The sequence below is a fragment of the Canis aureus genome, chromosome 9 (genome assembly GCF_053574225.1).
Source record: "Canis aureus isolate CA01 chromosome 9, VMU_Caureus_v.1.0, whole genome shotgun sequence".
NCBI classification, from domain to species: Eukaryota; Metazoa; Chordata; class Mammalia; order Carnivora; family Canidae; genus Canis; species Canis aureus.
In genome coordinates, this window is record NC_135619.1 from 5,638,309 (window position 1) to 5,659,556 (window position 21,248).

At 40.0% G+C, this 21,248-nt stretch overlaps 1 non-coding gene and 1 pseudogene across 1 annotated transcript; both read right to left on the bottom strand.

The window, feature by feature from the left end:
* Nucleotides 1-2,922: 2,922 nt before the first annotated feature.
* On the bottom strand, nt 2,923-4,643 carry LOC144320009 (mRNA cap guanine-N(7) methyltransferase pseudogene; annotated as a pseudogene).
* Nucleotides 4,644-11,938: 7,295 nt separating this feature from the next.
* LOC144321386 (U6 spliceosomal RNA) lies at nt 11,939-12,045 on the bottom strand. The gene has a single exon (XR_013387051.1). It is a non-coding gene; the product is annotated as a U6 spliceosomal RNA (small nuclear RNA).
* Between the last annotated feature and the right edge of the window lie 9,203 nt (nt 12,046-21,248).

Consider the following 21,248-nt stretch of genomic DNA (forward strand, 5'->3'; position numbering starts at 1 on the left):
AATCCAAGGTGGCTCAGTTGGTTGACATCTGCCTTTGGCTTAGGTCATCATCAGGATCCTTGGGCTGAGGCAGGCATGGGGCTCCCTGCTCAGTGGAGAGTCTGCTTCTCTCTTTCTCCCTCTGCCTCTCCCCCCCTTACTTGTACTCGTGATCTCACTAATGATCTTGCTCATGCTCCTGTGCCTGTGTGCTTTCTCAAATAAATAAAACCTTAAAAAAAGTCAGAAAGCCAAAACAATTAAAACAGTAAAATATAATGATTCATTTTAGGAAAAATATTGTTCAGGAAAGGAACATATTCATACTAGTCTGTATTTTTCAACTAAACAGTCTTCTAGATTAGTTTCAGTAATATGTACTGCTAATAGTGATGATTGGTCAGAAAACCTATGTCCCCATACCTTATGTATTGCTGAGTTTTTTGACTTTTGCTTGTCAGTTGGGCTTCCCTTATTATTAATAGTTTCTCTAATTATGAATGAGATGGAGTTTCATTTCACATTTTTAAATACTGTTCGCATTATTTCTCTATAATTTGTCCACATATATATCTGCCCATTCCTACTGTGTTACTGTCTTTTAAACATACAGATTTTTAAGGCCCATTGTCTATGTTCAGAAAATTGTATTATGACTGTCATGTATATGTGGCTTTTAAAAATGTTTGTTATTATCCTTTACATTTCGTGAATTTTTTTTGCCATCTAGAATTTTAAAATAGCATAGTGTAAATTTAACAATCTTTAAAATAGATTCTGAGTCATGTGTCCTGCATAACAATCCACAGCACTCTAAAATGGTAAAATTTATTCTCACATTTTCTTTAGTTTCTCTCAAATTATTTTTATCTTTAAATCTTAAGTGCAACTTTGTATCCTTTGTGTTCCTCTTTAAGAGGAGGAATTAGACTTGGGTTTGGAGTTCAGAAGAGTCTCAGCTACTTGAATTGCCTTGAAATCTGCTGCTGCCTCAGTGTTCTGGACCCTATCATGGTGTTGCAGGAAATTTCCTGACTTTTCTTCCATTACTGCATATACTTCCTGATGAAGTTCATGAAAATCCATCGTGGTAATGATGAAGTTTTGGAATATAGGTGAGGTCCGCAGCTGGCGACCAAGAAGGAATTCTAGAGACTTCTTTGGTGCAAAATGGTAGTTTTACTAAGGCTAGGGGGCAGGACCTGTGGGCAGGAAGAGCAACTGTCCAGGGCATGTGAGGGGTGGCTGATTATATACTTGCAGAGTTGGAGGAGGTAAGGAATAGGGAGATTCCAAAAGGATTTTCTTTTTTTTAAATTTTTATTTATTTATTTATTTATGATAGTCACACACAGAGAGAGAGAGAGGCAGAGACACAGGCAGAGGGAGAAGCAGGCTCCCAGGATCACGCCCTGGGCCAAAGGCAGGTGCTAAACCGCTGCGCCACCCAGGGATCCCCCAAAAGGATTTTCATATGCTAAGGAAGACCTACAAGATACTGGAGGCCTTGCCATTGTCAAGATGAAGATTGCTTTTCCCTCTAGGAAGGCATTGACATTAAGACAACTGGAAGCTTCCTGAAGAATATCCCACATATCCCACCCTGGGTGGCGGTGTTTGCAGGGCTTTAGTTGTGCTTTGTCCTCTGCCAGCCCTGCTCCCACATCAGTAACTATCCTTACCTTTCCTGAGGCTGCTGTTCAAAATGGGCTTTATTTCAAATATAGTGCCCCTATTTTTGCAGAACAGGAATGGATGGGAATGGACTGTTACCTTGTCTGAGACTCTCTCTCTCTCTCTTGCTCTCTCTCACTCTCGCTTTCCCTCGTCCTTTCTCCTCCCCTCTCTTCCCTCAAACCTCTCCTTCCTGAGTTTGCTGGACTGATTTTGTGTTTTAGTTCTTCCCTGAAGGGAGTGTCCTGAGGGATCTACCATTTCTGGGCCTACATTATCTTCACCATCAATACTTAACCATTTTATTGTGAAACACAACACTTATTCATGAAAGTATATAAAACAAACAAACCATCTATATTATTTAGGTGTATACACATTTAAAACTGATTTTTTTCAAATATGAAAGTTCTTCATTGATTTTTTTTAATTTATTTTTTATTGGTGTTCAATTTACTAACATACAGAATAACCCCCAGTGCCCGTCACCCATTCATTGATTGATTTTTTGAAAGTATTCTTTGTATTACTCAGTGTTCTCCAGAGAGACAGAATCTAAATAAGATCAATAGCATGTGCGCACACGCGTGTGCATGTGTGTGTGTGTGTTTTTGTAAAGAGATTGACAGACACAGAAAGAAAGAGATTTTAGGAATTGGCTCATGTGATTGTGGAGACAGGCAAGTCCAAATTCCATAAGGCAGGTGGGTAGGCTGGACCCCGGAAAGAGTTGGTATTGCAGCTTGTGTCCCAGAGCAGTCTGGTGGCAGAATTCCTTCTACCTCCAGGTCCTCGATCTATTTCTCTTAAGATCTTCAACTCCTGAGATGAGGCCTACTCATGTCATGGAGAGTAATCTGCTTTTCTCGGTCTATTAACTTTAACATTAATCTCATCTAAAAAATACTTTTATAGAGGCTCCTGAGTTGCTCAGTCAGTCAAGTGTATAACTGTTGATTTCAGCTCAGATCATGATTTCAGAGTTGTGGGATGGAGCCCCATATTGGGTTCTACACTTGGTGTGGCGCCTAGTTGAGATTTTTTTCCTTCCTTCTCCCTTTGACTCTGTCTCTCAAAAAAAACAAAACAAAACAAAAAACCATAAATACCCAACCCAAAACAAAACAGAAACCCAAAAACAAAAAGACCTTCACAGAGACTTCTAATCTGACATTTGACCAAATATCTGGTTACCATGACTTAGTCAAGTAGATACATAAAATTTACCACGTTACTTAAAAATAGATTTTTAAAGGCAAAGGTGCCAACTGATTCTTATATACACACACAAAAGTTCATCTGTCACAGACAGCAAATGTTGAATTTATACACTGGAGTTTCCGGCAGCATCCTGCACATTTAGAATAATTAAACAAAGTTGTCAAATCTAGGATGGATCATTCAAATCTGTATAGGACGGGACACAGCCATCCTGGGCTACTGGGTATGTGCTCACTGCTGCTTCTCAAATGCAAAAACCAAGTAAATGCTTGTGGCTTCCCACTCTGATTTACTTAAGGTTCCCCAAGGTAACCTTACTTGACCGTTCTTCATGTACTCTGCTGCATGTTCATAGTCATCCACCTTCTCGGAGAGGCAGTTTGGAATTCTCATTTGCTGGATATGGCTCCAAGGCCTGCATTCGTTTTAACAGCATTTTATTTTCGTTGTGCTTAATCTTTTCCTCATAGAATTCCAGAAATGTCTTTTTGTAGACTAGTTTCATATTGTACTTCTTCGCCATTTCATTTAGCAATGGAAAATAGACCAGGAATTCAGGGACATCCACAACACCTTCCAAGTTGAAGTCACATTTCCAGCCAAATAAAGGATAATCTCCTTCCTTCTGAAACTTCACAGTATATATCTCATTCCCAAATGATTCTGTTTCTGAAGCTTCAAGGTGTCTTATCAGTTCAAAGCTATTGGGAGTGGTACCAATAAAATAGCCTCCAGGGCTCAGTCTCTCACAGGCATTTCTGAGCATCATGTCAGCCTGGTCATAGGATTCAAATGAATAATGACAGACAAACTGACAACTACAGATGTCAAAGCATGTTTCGGCATCACGAAATTTGTTAATCAAAAGTTCCTTTGAACAATCAGCAGTTACAAATTCTGCACTGAAAATATATTCATTATCACGACAACGATTTTTCATGTCTTCATACCACTGCTGACACTGTTTGACTGAAACATCAGCGATATCTGTACAAACTATCTTGTTAATTCTTCCCTTTTTCCATTTGAGCAAATCTCCACCTTTACCCCATCCCAGGTCCAAAACAGTGTTATCGCGTTTTTTTTTTTTTTTCTATCATACCTTTTCTAAAAATTCCCCAATGAGGACACTTTTCATCCAATTATTAACGTTTCTTAGGTTAAAAATGCGACTTTGGCTACGCTTCTCCAAACCAACTTCCTGTAGTTCATTATAGTGGGCAGCCACTGCTGAACTGTGTCCTTCTTCTAAGTTTTTTTGCTTTTCAGGAACATCCTCAAGTTCTATTTTTCTCTTCTTCTGTGTGCCATCTCCAGTAGAAGGTTCATCTTTTGGAAAATCATCAGTTCCCATTCTTCTTTTCCTTGAAATGCCCTCATCATCACCAGAATCTTTTTTCTGGGACAATTTCAGCATCAAGTTTTCTTTTCTTGGTTGGAGTATCTTCCCCACCACTACAACTTTCCTTTATAAGATCATCTTCAAATCCATTTTTCTCTTTTTTGGTGTGTCTGCTTGTCCCCAGACAGGAGCCTTTTCAGAAAGTCGAGTCCCAGGAGTGGTTGTGTTTTCATTAATACTGAATGAAGACTTTGTTTCCAAATCTTTTGATGCTTTTGCCTCTTCGAGAGAGAGCTTTTCACACTCTTCTGCTTTTGCAGAATTTTCCATTTTTGATTACTTAAGTAGGTGGCAAAACTTCATGAACTAAGATAAGTGGAACTGCTGGGTGTTTCTTCTGGCCTAGTGACACCACGCAGGTGGCTACGGCTCTCAAGGAATATCATATTAATAACAGACTTCTCAACAGAGCCAAGGCAAGCCACAAAGTGCTGGTATGATGTATTCAGGGTCCTGAATGAGAAGAACATGCAGCCAAGAATACTTTCTCCAGCAAGGCTGTCATTCAGAATAGAAGGAGAGATAAAGAGCTTTCAGGATGAAGAGAAACTGAAAGAATATGTGATCACCAAAGCAGCTCTGCAAGAAATATTAAGGGTGACCCTGTAAGCAAAGAGGGAACCCATAGAAACAATCTGAACAGGGATCCTTGGGTGGCTCAGTGGTTTAGCACCTGCCTTCAGCTAAGGGCTTGATCCTGGAGTCCCGGAATCGAGTCCCGCATCAAGCTCCCCCCATGGAGCCTGCTTCTCCCTCTGCCTGTGTCTGTGCCTCTCTCTGTGTGTGTGCCTCTGATGAATAAATGAATTTTAAAAATCTTAAAAAAGAGACAATGTGCACAAGTAGTGACTGAATAGGTAACACTATGACATTAAATTGATATTCATATCTTTCAGTAGTTACTCTGAACATGAGTGGGCTAAATGATCCTGTCAAAAGATACAGAGTATCAGACTGGATAAAAAGCTTATGTATATGCTGTCTACAAGAGACTCATTTTAGACTTAAGGACACTTTCATATTGAGGGGGTTGGAGAACCATTTACCATTCAATGGACCTCAAAAAAAAAAAAAAAAGCTGGGGTAGCAATCCACACATCAGAGAAATTAAAGTTTATCCCAAAGTTTGTAATAAGATATGAGGAAGGATAGTATATCATAATTAAAGGGTCTGTCCTTTAATAAGAAGACTAAAAATTATGAATATTTATGCCCCTAATGTGGGAGCAGCCAAGAATATCAACCAATTAATACTCAAAATAAAGAGATACTTAAATAATAATAATTAATAGTCAGAGACTTCAACAAGGCACTCTCAGCAAAGGACAGATCTTCTAAGCAGAAGATCAGCAAAGAAACAAGGGCTTTGAGTGACTCGCAGAACCAATTGGATTTCACATATACAAACAGAACATTCTGCCCTAATGCGATATAATACATATTCTTCTCAAGTGCACATGGAACTTTCTCCAGAATAGACCACATACTGGGTCACAAATCAGGTCTCAACCTATATCAAAAGATTGGGATTGTCCCCTGCATATTTTGACCTTAATGCTTTGAAACTAGAACTCGATCACAAGAAGAAAGTTGTAAGGAAGTCAAACACTTGGAGGTTAAAGTGCACCCTACTAAAAGATGAAAGGGTCAACCAGGAAATTAGAGAAGAATTAAAAGATTCATGGAAATTAACGAAAATGAAAATACAACTGTTCAAAATCTTTGAGATACAGCAAAAGCGGTCCTAAGAGGGAAATACCGCAATACAAGCCTCCCTCAAAAAACTGAGAAATCTCTAATATACAGCTAACCCTACACCTAAAGGAACTGGAGAAAGATCAGCAAATAAAGCCTCAATCAAGCAGAAGAAGAGAGATAATAAAGATTTGAGCAGAACTCAATGAAATAGAATCCAGAAGAACTGTAGGACATATCAAAGAAACCAGGGGCTGATTCATTGAAAGAATTAATAAGATAGATCAATCCCTAGCCAGACTTATTAAAAAGAAAAGGGAAGAGACTCAACTTAAAAAATCATGAATGAAAAAAGAGAGAGCACAACCAATACCAAGGAAATACAAACAATTTATAAAAAGTTTTATAAGCTACTATATGTCAGCCAATTAGGCAATCTGGAAGAAATGAGTATATTGCTAGACATCTTCAAATTACCAAAAGTAAAACAAGAAGAAGTAGAATACAGGCCAAAAAGCAGTGAGGAAATTGAACCAGTCATCAAAAACCTCCCAGGACACAAAAGTCCAGGGCCAGATGGCTTTCCAGGGGAATTCTTCAAACATTTAAAGAAGAAATAATACTTATTCTACTAAAGCTATTCCAAAGGACAGATGGAAAGAATGCTTCCCAAGTTGTCCTATGAGACCAGCAATACCTTGACTCCAGAACTAGACTAAGACCCCATCAAAAAGAATAATTACGGACCCATATCCCTGGTAAGCATTGATGCAAAAATTTTCACCAAGATACTAGCCAACTGGATGGAACAGTACATCAAGAGGATTATTCACCAGGACCAAATGAGATTTATCCCTGAGGTGCAAGGGTGGTTCACCAGTCCTAAAACAGTCAATGTGATAATCATATCAATAAAAGACAAGAACCATATGATCCTCTCAATAGATGCAGAGAAAGCATTTGGCAAAATACAGCACCGTTCCTGACAAAACTCTTCAAAGTGTAGGGATAGAAGGGACATATCTCAATATCGTTAAAGCCACCTATGAAAAGCCCACAGTGAATATCACTCTCAAGGGGGAAAAACTGAGAGCCCTTTCCCTAAGGTCAGGAACATGACAGGGATACCCACTCTCACCACATAGCACATGAAAAGTAATGAAAGGCATTCAAATTGGCAAAGAAGAGGTCAAAATCTCCTTCTTTGCGATGACATGATACAGTATCTGGAAAATCCAAAAGACTCCACCCCAAGATTGCTAGAACTCATACGGCAATTTAGCAATGTTGCAGGATTAAAATTAATGCACAGAAATTGGTTGCATTTTTATACACTAATAATGAGACTGAAGAAAGAAAAATTAGGGAATCCATTCCATTTACAATTGTGCCCCAAACTGTGAGATAACTAGAAATAAACGCAATCAAAGAGGTAAAGGATCTATGCTCTAAAAAGTACGGAACACTTATGGAAGAAATCAAGGAAGAGATAAAGAGATGGAAAGACATTCCATGAACTGGAGTGTATTATGCTGAGTGAAGTAAGTCAATCGGAGAAGGACAATCATCATATGGTGTCACTCATATGAGGAATATAAGAATTAGTGAAAAGGATTAAAAGGGAAAGAAGGGAAACTGAGTGGGGAAAATTAGAGGGGGTGACAAACCTAACTTAGGGAAACGAACACAGAGTAGTAGGAGGGCAGGTGGGTGAGGGGATGGGGTAGCTCGGTGATGGGCATTGAGGAGGGCACTTGATGGGATGAGCATTGGATGTTACAGTATATGTTGGCAAATTAAATTTAAGTAAAATAAATTCTGACATACAGAAATGTTCATAGCAGCTTTATTTTATTAACCATCACCCTGGGACTAGTTGACATGGTCATCAATAGATGAATAAACTTCTTGTTTTATAGACATAGGATGGGATACTACACTGCAACAAAAGGAACAAAGTCTTGATAATTATGACTATGGAAGAATCTCAAAATAAGTGTGCTGAGAAGAAGCCAAACCAAAGAGTGCATGTGATTCCGTTTATACAAAATTATAAAACATGCAAACTAATTCATAACAAAAAGGTTCCCTGGAAATGGGTGTATTGATGGTTGAGAGAAGGATGACAAAGAGATTAAGAAGAAAAATTTGCGGTGATACATATGTTCATTATCTGGATGCGGTGATGGCTTCACAGGTGGATACACACACCACATCTTATAGTATCGCTCAATTTGGTGCAGTTTATTGTTATGTAAATTATCTATTAATAAAGCCATTAAATATCCACGTTTAGCACGCAGCGTCTTCCCTCACTCTTGTACAAGTCTTCTCATGTGACACAAATGCAAAATATTTCTCCCACGGGTTTTGATTGCCCTGAAACTACATTTTTAAAGTTATACATGATGTCTTCCTGCATGTATGTACTATATTGTTTATTTTCAACCATCATGATTCCAACCTATTTCACTCTGTCCTTGCATATCTGAATAGAAGTTTGTAGGTGCTTGTCCAAAATTCCTTTCTAGCATAGATTTGAGGCAGGTTTCTGACAATATTTGGAAGGTGGAGGGGAAGCGAAGAGATACCTGACCTAAAACAGGATCCAAGCCTAAATTTCTTACTCCTCTCTGCATCTGGGAAACCATTACACTATGTTGGCTCTGAACTCATAAAGTTCTTGACCTGAATGTGTGGGGAGTCACCTCCAGGAAACAGCTGCGCTAAGCTTCTGAATGTGTCCAGGAATAAATGTTTACAGGACTTTATGAAAGTTCTGTAAGTCTCCAACTTTTTCCTAGTAATCCTGATTTCTTCCCTTGTGGGGAAAATTATTTGATTAATATTTGGCAACAGATTAAAAAAATCATCCATGGATGATGTTTCTTGTGTCTAGAATTCCTACTTTTCACTTTTAAATGATACTGAAACTTAGGAATAGTTGAACTTTAAAACATTTGGATATAGAATGCAGTTATTTTCTTCAGAAAAACTTATTCAAAAGATATTATTATTGGTATTATTTTAGAACCACTTAAATACTGTATTTCAAGTAAAGACCATTTGTTCATTACGTTGTGTAACTTAACCAACAATTAGTGAGTGCTTAAAAACCGACAGTCACTATTCTCAGTTTAGGAGTATGGTGCCAAAATACACAGAATCAATCAGCAATTTCTTTTCTTCCTATTACTTTTTCTGTAATCAACCCTGAGCACTTTTCTGACAGACGGTGGATTATAGGCTGGCCAACATGGGTATATGAGAATATTATAAAGTACTGTTGTAAAATGCTTTAGTACACGGTTACCCTGTCAGCTACCAAATCCCCCGGGATGATGTGTTACGGAACTTCCATACCAGGGAGTGTCTGAAGAACAAAATGGACTTGAGAGGTTAGACTGTTGTTTTTCAGAGTTCCAAGTGCCACCTGAAGCCTGACATGGGCCTCAGAAGTCAGGGATGAAACAAGGTTGGGGAGTTTGGGAGGACCCTGACCAACATAGTTCATTCAGTCCCTGTCCACCAGGGGGTGCAGCTTCCTACCACAAACACTACCCTGGGTGAAATGAAGGCTTCCCCTGATCATTTCCCTCACACCACGTTTCTTCACGTTGAAGAGTGATGAACATTATTTAGGTGACACTCCAGAGATGTATTCTCCAGGCTTCGTGATTGCCCTATTCTTCATGGTTGGTAGGTAAAATGTCTCTTAAATTAAATTTATTTTTTTCCACTATGTCAGCAAAACTGAAGTTAACTATTATTTTCTCTAAGAGCTTCATGCCCAAGGTGACACAGATCTCTTTTCTTTTTCCCCCAGGACAAACCGATGGAGACTCAGTGAACCAGACGGAAGGCCAAGTGACCCTCTCAGAAGAGGCCTTCCTGACTATGAACTGTACTTTCTCAACATCATGGTCTCCCACTCTATTCTGGTATGTCCAGTATCTGGGAGAAGGTCCAAAGCTCCTCCTGAAAGCCATGACAGACAAGGAAAAGGGAAGCAATAAAGGTTTTGAAGCCACCTTGGACAAAACATCCAAGTCCTTCCATTTGAAGAAGGGTTCGGTGCAACTGTCAGACTCAGCTGTGTACTACTGTGCCCTGAGAGACACAGTGATAGGGACTGCAGGGGGAGCTGGGTGCAAACTCTGAGCAGAGCAGGGCCTGGATGCTGAGCCTCTCTGACTGATCCACTGGGGTTCTCATGCAGTCTGTGGTTGTCTCTCGGTGTCTGGTTGATACAAAGTCAGACAAATGGCTGGAGCTTAGGACCGGAAGTGACACTGCACAACATCAACTGTTCATTAGTGACATTTAAAATACTTTTATGCCAAGAGTTTCTCAGCCAGGGTGTAAGCAATTTCAAGATAAATCCAGTAACAATGAGGTGGCACCTGCCTGATTCTTGCTGTGAGAGTCCAGCCGCACAGTGGGTCAGAGAGGCCTGGTGGGTATTACTTTGCCTTATGACACTTTTACAGAGACACAGTGTCCCGGAGAAAGTGGCGTCTGCCCAGTGTCTTCCTGAAGGAGTTTGATGGGAAAGGTGATGGGAGAGCTTCAGCCTCCAACCAGGTTTTAGTGGAGAAAGAAGGGAAGGGAAGAAAGGAGGAGGAGCACATGTACCTAAGGAAGGAAGAGAGAGGCCCTGGGCCTTTATTTAGTTGCTTTAAAATATAAATTTTATTTCCAAATTTGTATAAATGTAAAAGGATGTGAAAATGTAGTGTGAAAATTTTAAATTTCTCAGACACTTGGATAAACATAGTAAACTAGAAATGCCTGCCTGGCTCTGTAGATAAAGCTGCAACTCTGGATCTCAGGTTTTATGCTTCAGCCCATGTTGGGTGTAGATTACTTAAAAAGAAAAAGTCTAAAAAACCTCCATGGTAGATAATAATACTTGTTTATCTCTTGATTTCCAAAATTCACATTTTTGGAAAATATTGAGAGACAGAGTGCATAGGCACAAGTGTCTACAAATAGGTAGAGGGAAAGGGTAACACAGGCTCCTCACTGAGCAAGGAGCCTTAAATTGAGGCTCAATTCCAGGACCCTGAGATCATGACCTGAGCTGAATGCAAAATCTTAAATGACTGAGCCTCTCACAATCCTCTAATACTCTTTAAGAAGTTTAGTAAAGACATCCCAAAGGGCAGAAATTCACAAACACAAAGGGAAACATGAAAGAAGTTATCAGCAGACAGTAAAGTAACCAATATTAGAAAATGAGCTGTATATGCTTAGGAGTGAACAAAGATACTAAAGAAGAAAACCAGGCCTAGGGTGGAAGCACTCAGTGTTGCTGTGCCCTCCAGAAAGGGTCAAGGAAAAGAAGCACCACATATTTTTGTGAATTAAGGAAGATTTCATGGCCCACATTGGTGGGAATGTGTGTGTGCGTAGGTGTGCGTGTGTGTGTGTGTGTGTCTGTCTTGAGGTTAAGGGAAGGAATCTAAGTAGACTGAGTGGTCACCTTCAGCGCTCAGACCTGAGCATACAAAGCATGGAAAGTTACTGTGATTCAGCTGATGTAATGGAATGAAATAAATATAAGAGTTTGGTAACCTAATGACCAAGCTCTGGTGTCTCTTCTGGCCATTCTAAATCGCTGAGCTGTGGAAACTAAACAGTGAGGAGGAGGAGGACTCAGAGACAGGATCTATTGTCTGAGCCCTGCAGCCTGAGCTCTTTAGCCAAGAGTGATTAGATTTTTCTGCTGTCCGGCCCCAGAGAGGCATGTGACCAGACCCTGACAGTGAGGAGGAACACTAGCATTCACCAGAGGTAGCTTGACAGAGCTGCAATGAATAGTCTAAACACTTTGCCTTCTTGCCATAAGTGACCTATTTCTGCCTTGGGTGAAATCACATAGTGTGAGCATACAAGACTCTTATATCTTGTTTTCATGATCTTACATGTTATGTGGTTTCTAGAATTCATTACAGGTAGTATTAAATGATTATGTACTGCTTCAGGAATTTTCATGTCCTTCTTACACATGGGCCATGCTAATATCCTCTGTATCATTCTAATTTTAGTGTATGAGCTTCCAAAGTGAGGCCTGTCCATCATATGTTCATAAGTGCCACCCACCGCTTTTATCTCAAATGCAGTGAATGAACATATCACAGTTAAACCATCTATCCTAAGTCTTCGTTTCAATATAAATCTTACTCAAGTTTATTTTCAGATTTAATGTTTTTATTAAAGTTGCTTAATGCAAAAGAGTTTTGGGTAGTGAGACTCTCAGCTGGTACAAAGAGAAGTGTGACAGGACCCACACAACTTGCTATACCAGGAAAGTCCTGTTTCCTGCTCTGGGACCAAAGCAGGATGTACCAGACAATCCCCCCTCACCTTGGCAGTCTCACCTCACACTGTTGAGCCCTGAAATTGCAGAAGAAGATGACATTTTTCATCTAGTGGGAGAATCCAAACATGGTGCCTCCAGGCTTCTCAAGGTGGTCATAGCTTCCATGTGGCTTGGTCAGGATGGTCCCTGTGCGAATGTGCCACCTGTATGACTTCAAATCAAGAGAGATGGGCAGTATCTTGTGGGTACCTTGAGAAGGACATGTGTAAAGTAGAAGTGTTTTGTGCCACATCACCTATTCTGAAACCCCTGATCCCATGCTTTTTCCTTCAAGATCTAGTATTGCCCAGACGGGAACTGAAGCCCAAGCAGCAAAGTCAGTGCCGGAGAAGGGGGCTGTCATCCTGGAATGCACATATAACACCAGTGAACTCCGTTAAAGTCTATTGTGGTACAAGCAGCTCAGTAGTGAGGTGGTGATGTTCCTTATCCATCAAGAATCTTACAGCCAGCAAAATGCCACAAATGTCGCTACTCACTGCATTTTCAGAAGACAAGAAAATCCATCCAACTCGTCATCTACACTTCAGAGCTCGTGGACTCCGCAATGTATTCCTGTGCACTGAGGGAGCCCACAGTGAGTGGCACCTTGGAGGGAGGTGTACCCAAGCCCCACAGCTCTTGTTGATGCCTGCTCCTGCTGTAGGGCCCAAGGCAGGGATTTGCCATCCCAGACAGGATGAGGCTAAGGTTGTGGCAGCACAGGCGCAGGGCTAGAGGGAAATTCTCACTCTCAGAAAACACCTCTCCAGTTAAGAGTTATCCTGCATCCAAAAGATCCCTGTAAATTTGTGTTGAAATTGTTATCGAAGACTAGAATAACCACAGTAAACATGTTGCCATTTTGCAATTAGATTCAGCTAGAAGATTTGGCTAAGGAAATTTAGAAATCTTGACTCAAAAATCAGTAATAATGTGTGTGAATTGTTGGATTTTCAGATAAATTTGTTCACTACAATTCATTGAGGATATCTTTGATACAGGCATCTTTAGAATAAGAAAGGCCATGAATTATCTCTGTGGTTTCCATTTTTTTGTTTTATATCATGCTGTTTCATACCATTTAGTGATTTAGTTTGATTAGATTTATTTATTGCGAGTACTAAATCGTATTCTCATTTATTTTCAAGAGACCTGCTCTGTGACGTAATTTGTACTAGTGTCCATTCCATCTTATTAACACATCTCTCAAACCTAGATGTGTTCAGTTTGCATATAGGAGGTTTAACTGCTTCTCGCCAGTCTTATCCACAAAAGATCAGAATTAGGAGCTCTTAGGGGTACATGGTGAAGGAGCAGAGTGTGAGTTGTCCTCTTTGTGTTTCCTGCCCCTCAACACTCCTTCAAGAATATTTTTTGCCTCATGTGGCTCAGTGTGTACACTCTCGAGCCCTCCTTGTTTGATCCTTTTTTGCCACATTCTCTCCACTTTCCTCTTCCCACCTCTCACTGCATGTCCCTTGTGCCTTCAAGTTTGAATGGTAACGGATGATTGATAAGACCAACGTCTTGCATTCTAACACCCTCTTATGTTTGCTAGAAAGGCAGATGTGTAGAGTAGAAATCTTAAGAAGAATCTCTTGATGGGTTCTAAATACAAAATTTTACCATTTTAACTTACGTTTTTACTATTTACATTTCTTTGACATGTACGGTGGTATCAAATACATTTACATTGTTCAGCCAGCACCACCATCCATTCCTAGAATTCGTTTCACCTTGAAAAATTGTATATTTTTACCCATTAAACAATAACTCTTCATTATTGCATCCCTCAATTCCTTGGAAAGTATCAATCTCCTTTCTTGTTCCATGAGATTCACTGCTTCAGATACTTCAAAGAATTGGAATTATTCAGCATTGGTCATTTTGTGACATTTCATTTGACATAATGCCCTCAGTGTTCATCCATGTTGCAGCATGTAACAGAATTTCTTTTTTTTTAAGGTCGAATAATATTCCAGTGCTTTACAGAGTACATTTTGTTTATCTATGTCTATTTGTGGATGGACATTTGGGTTGCTTCCACCATTTGGTGGAAATAGGAATTTATAATCATCTCAATAATTCAGATATATAGACAAATTCTTTCCATTTCTGAGTTGACTCGTGAGATTGAATTCCTGGATGATAAGGCAATTCTATTTCAGATTTTTGAGGAATATTTATACTTTTTGATTGGAACAACAATGCTCTAGACTGTGTTAACAGAAGCAAGTTTCAAGGAAGAGAGAACGAGCATGATTACTAGTCATGGATGGAGCTCCAGTAGATCGGCGCATCACAAAGCCCTAGAAGAGTTTGTGCCTCTTGCTACACCATATTGCTCACACCAGATGCCTAATAATTGTTCTGAATGGAACTGTGAGGCCACTACCCATGGGTCAACTCCTGAATAGCAGTTTATGGATCCATTATAACAGTAAAAGAGTCAACCTGTAATTTCTTAATTCTTCCTCATTAGTTCCATTTGCATTAATAAAGAACCGGTAAAAGACTGTCTTGAGATATTCCAAAGGCTTGGGAAGAAGTCATTTTGCTACCCTCTAGAGTCTGTCTCAACGTTTCTTTGTCAACTATCTGTAATGGCAAAAACAGGGAACAGGGTTTTGCTATGATCCAGCTCTGTGTTCAAAACTCTTAGTTCTGCCGTGAATTTTCCTGGCCCTTTTGAGCTTTGTTTCATTATTTGTAAATTGTAGCGTGATGTCTTCTTTAATTTTTTTCAATTTAATTCTGTCAATTTAACAATAATGTATTGAAAGAGTTTGATGAGTATCAGATGAACAATTTAGGAGGGCAATCTTAATAGGTACAGAAAAAGCATTTGACGAAGTCCAGATCCTTTCCTGAGAGAAAGTGCCAGTGAATTAGATAGAATTGAAGGGGATCTGCACCTTGCAGAAGGGCTCAACAGAAGGCTGCGTCAAATGGCATACTTGATGGTGAAAGCTTAGTTGCTTTTTCGTTACTTTCAGAATTAAGGGAAGAATTTTAGCTCTTACCTCGTGTATTTAATATGGAAGTAGAGGTTCCAGCCAACTCAATAAGCCACGTGGTAGAAAAAAAGGCCATACAGTTTGGAAAGAAAGAAGTGAACTGATCTTTATTAATAGGCAGCATAATTGAGCAGAAAATGCAAGGAAATCTTCAAAACAGCTACTACAACAAATTGGTTTAAGAAAGCCAAATGTACACCTACCATATGATCCAGCCATTCTACTCCCAAATATGGACTCAAGAGAAATGAAAGCATTTGTCTATAAAAAGCCTCATACTCAGAAAAAAAGTCTTATACTCAATAATTCACGGCACCTTTATCTGTCACAGCCCACTGGGACTAATCCATATGGTCAGCAACAGCTAAATAGACAAATTGTTTTATAGGCACAAGATAGGATATGACACAGCAACAGAAAGAAACAAACTCTTGATAAGATGACCAATGAAAAAAATCTCAAAATAATTATGTTGAGAAGAAGCCAGACAAAAGAGTACAATTTGTAGAATATTTATACAAAATTATAAAATATGCAGACTAACTAATGCCTGAAACATTCCCTGGAAATGAGGATGGTGCGGGTTGAGAGAAGGATTACAAAGAGACATGAGAAAGCGTTTGAGGTGATGCATACGCTCATTACCTCAAATGTGGTGAGGACTTCACAAATACATACATATGTCAAATCTTACAGAATCGCTCACTTCAAATTGGCACAGTTTATTTTTATGAAAGTTACCCATAAATAAAGCCATGAGATATCCAAATTTACTATGTATATCTTCCCTCACTGTTGTGCAATATTTTCGTGTGACCTAAAATGCAAACTATTTCTCCTGTAGGTTTGCAGTGGTTTAGAAATTAGTTTGTTTTACAGAAAGTTATAGGTAATGATGCTCCACACCTATGTGCTATACTGTTTATTTTCAACCCAGCATCATCCCAACCTGTTTGGCATTCTTTCTGCATGTCTGTATATGAGTTTGTAGCTGCTTGTCGTGAATTCCTTTTTAACATAGTTTTTAGGCAGGTTCTAATACTGTGATTGGAAGGTAGAGGAGAGGAAGGGACACATGAAGCCAAGAAATAACCAGGCCTGAGTTTCTTACTCCACTGTGCATCTGGAAACTGTTTCCATGTTGGCTCTGGATTCATGAAATTCCTTGATCTGAATCTGTGGAGAAAGGCCACGAGGAAACAGCTTGAGCCTCTTCCATCTATGTGTCTAGAGGTAAGGATTTATAGGGCTTTAGAGAAGATGTGCCCATCTGGAGAACTGTATCCTGAAAATCCAGATTTCTTACAATGAGAGGAAGAGTGTAAAAAAAATGTTTTATTTATTTATTCATGAAAGACACAGAGACAAAGGCAGAGACACACGCAGACAGAGAAGCAGGTTCCTCACAGGGAGCTGGATGCGGGATTTGATCCTAGGCCTCTGGGGTCATGCCATGAGCTGAAAGCAGATGCTCAACCGCCTTGCCACCCATGTGTCCCAATAAGGAAAAGTTTTTGATTAAAGTTTGGCAACAAAATGTGGTGGATGTTAATAGAAAGCATAGTTGAGGCTAAAACCTGTTGAGTGTAGCATTCGTATTTGTGGCTTGATTCACATATATAGGTTTCCTGAGGTTGGAGTCAACAAAACAGTGAGATTATAAGCTAAGAATCTCAGATCAGAGCTCCTCGGTGGCTCCAACAGCTAAGTATCAAACTCTTGCATTTGGCTCGAGTTAGGATCTCAGGGCTGTGACACTGAGCTCCGTGTCATGCTCTGTGCTCAGCCAGAAGGAGCGCTCAGACAATAGATCTTTCCCTCTCCCTTTCCCTCTACCCCTCTGCCCTGCTCTTGCTCTTGCACTGTCAATCTCTCTAAATAAATAAAATAAATCTTTAATGAAAAGAAGGATTTCAGATCATTAAGGTCTTGACAACTTTATTTATAATGATTCTTCTGTCTAGAGTTCATATTTTCCATTTGTTAAAGATTATATGAATCAGAAATATTTGCCTATTGAAACAGTTGACTATAAAGCAGTGTGACATTTGTTTTGAGAACCTTTATCAAAAAGATAGGATTCCATACAGCTGTTAAAATTTTCCAATGAAGTATATGGCTTTCAGGAAAAAGCCATTTGTTCATTTCTGTTTAACAAATACTTAGTGAGTGCTTAAATAAGGACAGTCACTATTCTTAATTTTAAGGCACAGTGCCAAAAAAATACAGAATCACTCAGCAATGACTTGTCTCCTTATCACTTTTTCTGTATTTGACCTCCACCCTGTTCTGGCAGTCAGGGGATTTCTCGCCGGCCCACATGGACACACGAGACTATAAAGTACTCTAGTAAAATTATTTAGAAGATTGCTAATCCTCTCAGCTACAGAAATGCCCTGGGATGCCATGTTAAAGAACTTCCATATCATGCAATGTCTGAAGAACAAAGTAGACCTGAGAGGTTAGGACTGCTGCTGTTCAGAGTTCCAAGTGCCACCTGAAGCCTGACATGTGCCTCATGAAGTCAGGGATGAAACAGGCTGTTGAGTTTGGGCGGATTCTGGCCAGCATGCACTCATGTCAGCCGCTGTCCACCAGGGGGTGCAGCTTCCCACCACGTTCTGATTTCCTGGGGAAATGTGGGTTTTCACTGATTATTTCTCCGTGACTTGAACATTTCTTCATGTTAAGAAGGAGAAACATTATCTAGGTGACGCTCCAGAGATGAAGTGTGCTCCAGGGGTCGTGACTGTACTGCTCTTACTGCTTGGTAAGTGAAATGCCTCTTACAATTTGGATTCTTGTTTTCCATTGTGTCGTCAAAACCTTTAACTATAATTTTATTTAAGAGCTTCATGCCCAAGGTGACACAGATCTGTTTTCTTTTTCCCCCAGGACAAACCCATGGAGACTCAGTGAACCAGACGGAAGGCCAAGTGATCCTCTCAGAAGAGGCCTTCCTGACTATAAACTGTACCTACTCGACAACATGGCCCCCCACTCTTTTCTGGTATGTCCAGTATCTGGGAGAAGGTCCACAGCTCTTCCTGAAAGCAGTGACAGACAAGGAAAAGGGAAGCAACAAAGGTTTTGAAGCCACCTTGGACAAAACATCCAGATCCTTCCACTTGAAGAAAGGCTCGGTGCAACTGTCAGACTCAGCTGTGTACTACTGTGCCTTGAGTGACACAGTGATAGGGACTGCAGGGGGAGCTGGGTGCAAACTCTGAGCAGAGCAGGGCCTGGATGCCGAGCCTCTCTGACTGATCCACTCTGGTTCCAGCATAGTCTGTGGTTTTTGTCTCTCAGTGTTTGGTTGATGCAAAGTCATACAAATGGATGGAACATAGGACCCAAGTAACACCTCCAACTCCAGTTGTTCATTAGTGACATTTAAAATAGTTTGATGCCAAGAGTTCCTCAGCCAGGGTATAAGCAATTTCAAGATAAAACCACATATGAATGAAATTGTATCTTCCTGGTCCTTGCCGTGAGTGTCTAGTCCCACACGTTATTCAGAACACCCTGTTGGGTAGTACTGTGCCTTTTGACACTTTTAGAGAGACAAAGTGCGCCCAAGAAAGTAGCTTCTGCCCAGTGTCTTCCTGATGGTGTATGACGAGAGAGCTGATGGGAGACCTGGAGCTCTCAAGCCTGGTTTTAGTAAAGAAAGACGGGAAGGGAAGAATTGAGGAGGAACAGAAAAAGAGAACCAGGGACCTCTGCCCTGCTTTCCTCTCTGGGATATCTGGTGGTAGACACAAGCTGATATTCAAAACGGAAGCATGGGGGCAGAAACACAATCGTGAAAGTGGTTCATGTCCTGGCCACTCAAACAGATCAGTTGTCTCTCTGACAGTAGGAACTGAAGGGAGACTGTTCTCGGTGCCCAGGAAATATGGTGAGAGAAAATGCTCTTGCACTGCTATTTCCTGACAATATAAATCAATAGATGACACAGAGACGGAACTATACAGATTTTGCCAATGATTTTGCAATCTTCTTTTTAAAAATATTTTAAGAAGATGTATTTATTTATTTTATTTTTTTTAAGATTTTATTTATTTATTCATGAGAGACACACAGAGAGAGCGAGAAAGAGAGAGAGAGAGAGAGAGAGAGAGAGAGAGGCAGAGACAAAGACAGAGAAGCAGGCTCCATGCAGGGAGCCCAACATGGGACTCAATCCTGAGTCTCCAGAATCACACCCTGGTCTGAAGGCTGCGCTAAACTGCTGAGCCACCTGGACTGCCCATTTAGTTATTTATTTTAGAGAGAAAGAGTGAGAGAAAGCTAGAGCAGGGAGTGGCAGAGAGAGAGAGAGAGAGAGAGAATCTCAATCAAACTCTCCCTTGAGCACAAAGCCCAAAAAGGGACTCGATCTAAGGACCCTGAGGTCATGACCTGAGTGAAAACCACGAGTCAGCTAGTTGCTTAACTGATTGATCCACTCAGGTGCCCTGAAGCCTTCTTTCATTATTATCTCCTTTTATTAATGAGCTATGATCAGAATATTAATATATTTCCTCTTTACTATTTATTTTACATTTAAATTAATTTTTTATTGGTTTAAAATACAATTTTTTCAAAGCTCTGTAAATTCAAATGCATGTCAAAATGTATTTTACATAATTCAAAATGTTATATGATAAGAATATTTCTCAGACATTTGGATAAATTATAGACTAGGGGCATTTGGCTGACTGTTCAGTAGAGCTGCAGTTCTGGATCTCAGGGTTGTAAGTTCAGGCCCCAGATTGGGTGTTGAAATTACTTAAAAAGAAAGTCTCTAAAAATACTCCGGGAGATTGATAATACACATTTATCTCTTGATTTCTCTAAAACTCTATTAAAAAGATAGTAAAGATACTTCAAAAGGCAGAAATTTGCAAACCCAAAGAGAAATATGAAAGAAGCTATCATCACACAGTGACGCCAAGCAATTTTAGAGAATGAGGTGTGTATAGTGAAAGGCAAACTTGCATGAAAGACTAGATAGGGAGAAACTTGAGCCTAGCGTGGAAGCACCTCAGTGTGTGCTGTGCCCCCAGAAAGGGACAGGGAGAAGAAGCACCATAGTTTTTTAGTGAAATTCATTGGATTTACTTGGGCTATTTGTAATTTTTGGACATCAGCACTGGTAGCGTTAGTGTTGTTGTGTCTTCCTTTTTCAAATTTAATTTATAACATGAGAAAACACTTACCGTTAAGATACAGCCTCTCTCAATTTTAAGTGTACAATACATAATTGTTAGAAGCGCTAACTCTTGTCTCTGTAGCATTCCAGCTGTTCTCTCTTTAAGTCTCAGGTCAAATTTGTTGGTTTTCAAGATGATTTGAAAATTATCTAGGTAAGTTGGTGGGGACAGGTGACTTGGGGCCCCTACTGTTTTCCATCTTGTCGACATACCTGAAATTATTTTAGAACCACTTAAATACTGCATTTCAAGTAAAGGCTGTTTGTTCATTACTTTTGTGTAATTTAACAAATATATAGTGAGTACTTAAAAAATAGCGGCAGTCACTGTTCTTAATGTTGGGGTACGGTGGAGTACGGTGTTGGATGGTGTTCATTTTAGTGTATGAGATGCCAAAGTGAGGCCTGTCCATCATATATTCAGTAAGTGCCACCTGAAGCCTGACATGTGCCTCATGAAGTCAGGGATGAAAGAGGTTGTTGAGTTTGGGCGGATTCTGGCCAGCATGCACTCATGTCAGCCGCTGTCCACCAGGGGGTGCAGCTTCCCACCACGTTCTGATTTCCTGGCTGAAATGTGGGTTTTCACTGATCATTTCTCCGTGACTTGAACATTTTTTCATGTTAAGAAGGAGAAACATTATCTAGGTGACGCTCCAGAGATGAAGTGTGCTCCAGGGGTCGTGATTGTACTGC